Source organism: Ursus americanus, chromosome 30 (assembly GCF_024610735.1).
Source record: "Ursus americanus isolate L20-20 chromosome 30, mUrsAme1.1.p, whole genome shotgun sequence".
In the NCBI taxonomy this organism is placed as follows: Eukaryota; Metazoa; Chordata; class Mammalia; order Carnivora; family Ursidae; genus Ursus; species Ursus americanus.
The window spans coordinates 24,158,084-24,162,491 of NC_142156.1; the positions used below are offsets into that span (position 1 = coordinate 24,158,084).

Here is a 4,408-nt window from a genome sequence, read left to right on the forward strand (position 1 = left end):
TAGCCTGACTTGGAATACCTCCCTGATCCTCCAAGTGGGTCTTACTGAGATGGCTCCCCAGTTGCACAGGTATGTTGACCCAAACTTGGACATGTACCTAATTCCCCAGATGTGTCTACACTGGCTCCGAACTCTCGCTATTCTCCAGATGCATCATCTTGGACATTGTAGGTCTAATTTCCAGATTGTGTCTGTTCTGTCTTAGGAACTCTGAATATTTCCCCAGGTTATTCTCCTCTGACCAGGAATGTCTCCCTAAGCCCTGTTGTTTCTGTCATGATCTCTGAATTCTATGTCTTCTCTGATGAGGGATGTCACCCTTAACTCCCCAGGGTTATTCTCAGATGAATGGTCTCCTTAACGCACAAGCTGTGTCCACCCTTTCCTGGCATGTCTCATTTCCCATATGCTTCTACTCGGACCTCATAGGTCTAAGTCCCCTATTCCCTAGACGGGTCTACACCAACTCAGGAGAGCCCCCTCATTCCTTGGGTTTGTCTACACTGGCCTGGGTATCTCCCTAGTTCCCAGGGCATGTCTGCACTGACGTGGGCTGTGTCCCTACCTCCACAGGCTTGTGGTGTCTAATTCTGTAGGTGTGTCTATCAAAAGAAAATTCAATGAGTTTTACTTGAGATGAGGAGTATTTTATTGAGTGGGAAAATAAGCATTTGGGGAACAGGGAAATGTTCAAACTGAAAGTGGCTAAGAAACTGCTCTCGGCTGTTACAGTTCAGTTTATGAAGCAGGAATGTGTTAAGTACGTCGTTTTCCACCGGGACTGGTCATAGCAACATTACGTCAGCTCACCTGACTGGCCAATCAGCTTTTCTGTGCGAGCAGTTTACAGGACCCACGCTGGCTCCAACGTGGAGTTCACAGCTTTGGAATCAGGACAGTTTTAAGATCTGGTTAAGTAGGAGTCCCCACATACCAAACTGTGGTTCCCGTTTCATTTTTAGCCCCCTCCCCCACCTCTAGATCACAGTCTCCGTCGACCTGAGAGTGGCCGGCTGTTGAGCCCTGCTCTCGGTTGTCACACGGTCCTTCTGTGGACGTCAGAAGGTTGTGAACGGGAGCCCGATAATTCTTGCTCGCGGACTTTTGTTCAGTTCACATGGAATAGAGGTGGTTTAATTTGTTAGTGGCTGCTGAAAAACACTGAAAACCCTTAAAAAAATTAAAGCCACAGGGATATCGTTAATGTGATTAGGAGAATAATACCGAGTGTTTGAAAAGTACCCCAAAGCCAACATACCCATTTGATCTTTTTAGCTGGTTAAATCAGATTTGGTTTTTACTTTTACAAGCCAGTCTGCATTTTTCATAATGTGTAATTGGGTTTCAATTTTTTGTTATTTATGTGAGCAAAGCACGTATTAGACTATACTCTGAATAAGAATGGTATTGCTAAGGCGAGGCCATTGCCTGACATAACTCGGGCTAAGTATGGTGCAGATGCTTTCTGTAGATATTCTGCCAGAGACGGTCACGTCTAAGGAGTTTGTCAGGTCTCTGAAATTCCCCAGCTGTACCTACTTGCAAAGGTAGACACGCCAGGCGAGCAAGGTCCACCTCCCCGGTAAGAGGAGTAACACGGGTCAGGGCAGACATCATCCTGGGTTATAGAGAACTGACATCAGGAATCATGGAGACATCCCCCTTCAGTGCACACCTGTAGCCTAGACTCTGGTCAGGATGGACACCCCAGGCACGTGCACATCCACCTGGGTTATTAGGGAGACACCTCAGTGCCTATAACCTGACCCTTGGTAAGTAAGGAGGCATCCCTGACCAGGGCTGACACAACTGGGGAACCAGGGAGACTTCCTGGGTCCCTAGAAATACTTGAGGAATCGAGGTGATGTCCTTGATCATGGTAGCGTCCCCTGAGGAAACAGAGCATCACATGTTAGACACACCTGCAGCATTAGGGAGACACCCAAACACGACTGACACGGGGACATCGCAAGTCAGAGTAGAACCACCTGGGAAGCTGTGTCATTCCAGGTCGTATTAGACTCTGCGTGCAGTTAGACATCCTGGTCCTGTTGGAGACGTCAGGGTGGACATTACTGATGACGGAGAAAGATAGCCCAGATCAGCGTAGACCTACCTGGGGCCCTAGAGAAACATCCAGTCTGGTTAGACACACAGCGAACTAGATATCACAGGCCAGTGTAGAAACACCTGGAAAATTAACGTATTCCAGGTCAGGATAGACATAACCTGGGGTTTTAGAAAGTTATCTTTGTTCCATGTAGACACGTGTACATAATTAGATAATGCAGCTATGAACAGACTCCTGAGATTAAGGTGGGCTCACCTGGGGAACAGGGCGTTAAACCAAGTCAGTGTGATACCTGGCCAGATACCAGGGGGAATTAGGGGGCCATCAGGCTAGTATTGACATAACTGGAGTATTAGAGAAGCATTTAGAACATCATGGCATGTAAGACATCCCTGTTTTTTGTCTCCCTTTTTAAACACTAATCAGGCATCCATCCATGAACAAAAGTGCCTCTAGGATACAGTTCCATACGCCAAAGGATCTGGGAGGAGCGTCACCCAGCTGTGCGTCCAGTAGAAGGCAGAGAGGCCTCCACAGTCCGAAACTCAGCCGGAGCCGGGGAACCTGCCCGCGCCCTCTCACTGCTAGCAGGGAAACCTGGCAGTGCTCCCTGGGACAGACAGACACGCACGGACAAGGGAGGCCTTGTGGGTCCAGCCAGCCCCAAGAGGAGGCTGCAGCACATCCTAGGAATCGGAATGCGCTGGAAATGGTAAGAGGAGCTTTGCCGGTACCAGCACTCCCCGAAGGTGACACTGCAGGGCTCAGCTAGCTGGCGGCAAGCCCCCCCCCCCCCGGTGGGAGGGAGAACCCGGAGCAGCCGGCTCCCCAGCTCTGTGGGGTGCTGCAGGAGAAACCCACTTCTCTCTGGCAGCACCCAGAGGACTGAGACGGGACGTCCATGACTCCAGAGAGGATCCAAGGGCACTGAAGGGGCACCGTCCTCATGACAGGACGTCAACCAGAGGTTCGCCCGTGAGCTTCTCACCTGAGGATCCCCAGCACCTACAGCACTGAACCCACACCTCCCCGGGGCCGTGGCGGGCTCCCTGGGCACAGAGGAGACACTACACGGGGGTCTGTAGGGCCCCCTTCTGGGAAACGAGAGAGGTAAGTTCTCAAGAATTGTGCCCCAAGGGGGAGCAGAAGCATCCACGCGGGGACAGAGGAAGTCCAGATCTAACCACCTCCCACCTGAGGGCAACTGGCAGAGACTGAGGTGATGTCCACCACTGCACACCCCAGAGCAGCAACAGGAAACTAAAGGAGCATGTCCTCAGCAAAAGGGAACAACTGCCCTCCAAGAACCAAACATAAAGGCTGAGGTCTGTGAGCTGAGAAGGAGACCAAAGACAAGGCACAAAGGGTTTTGTTTTCAGAAACAAAAATAAGAAAAATAGTACATGAACGAAATGAGAAATTTAACAAAGAGACAGACAGAAGCACACACACAAATTCTGGGACTGAAGAATTCAACAAATGAGATGAAAAATACAATAGAGGGCACACACAGAGTGGATAAAACGTAAGACAGAATCAGCCACAGGATAAGAACTTTGTAATGCCTTCTCAATCTGCGGGCTCCATCAAAAGTACAAATATCAGGAAAACTGCAGTTCCAGAAAGAGAAAAGGAGCAGGGAGTTTATCTAAGAAACAATGGCTGAAACTTCCCAAACCTGGGGAGACATTTGACACCCAAGTTCAGGAAGCTGGTAGACCAGCCTACTTGTGCAATGCCTCAAGTCTCGCCCCAAAACACATTCATTATACCAGAGAAGAAAAGATTTTCATCTGCAAAGGAACCTTCCCTGGGTGATCAGTGGATTTCTCAGCAGAAACCTACAGGCCAGGAGAGTGGGAGGATGTATTCAAAGTGGTGTAAGAAAAAAACTGCCAGGCAGGAATAGTCCGTCACACTAGACCCTCCTTACAGAAGTGCTGAAGTGCTCTTCCAGCTGAAGGGAAGGGTGCTGATCATGAGAACACGAGTCCGGTTACGATGCCGTGTTAACCACTTAGCTAGAATATAAAGGTCAAGGTGAAAGAGTATTAAAAATAATTATAGCTATTACAATTGATTAAAAGAAAAATAGTGACATCAAGATAAAATGGGGGTGAAGAGTGAGAATTTTGTAAGTGAAGCTGCTATCTGCTTAAGTGGATTATTTTATCTACGAGCTGCCTCCTGTAAGCCTCATGATAACCACAAAGCAAATTTCTAAAGTAGAGGCACAAAAGATAAAAGGGAAAACAGCACATCCCCACTGAAAGATTACAAACACAGGCAGAAACAGGGTGAAAGGATGGAAATACAAAACAACCAGAAAACGATTAG

The 4,408-nt window shown here is 48.5% G+C and overlaps 1 long non-coding RNA gene across 1 annotated transcript; it reads right to left on the bottom strand.

The window, feature by feature from the left end:
- Positions 1-625: 625 nt before the first annotated feature.
- LOC123780416 (uncharacterized) lies at positions 626-2,867 on the bottom strand. The gene is made up of 2 exons (XR_006776397.2): positions 1,540-2,867; positions 626-1,170 (listed from the first exon to the last, which is right to left on the bottom strand). It is a non-coding gene; the product is annotated as an uncharacterized LOC123780416 (long non-coding RNA).
- Between the last annotated feature and the right edge of the window lie 1,541 nt (positions 2,868-4,408).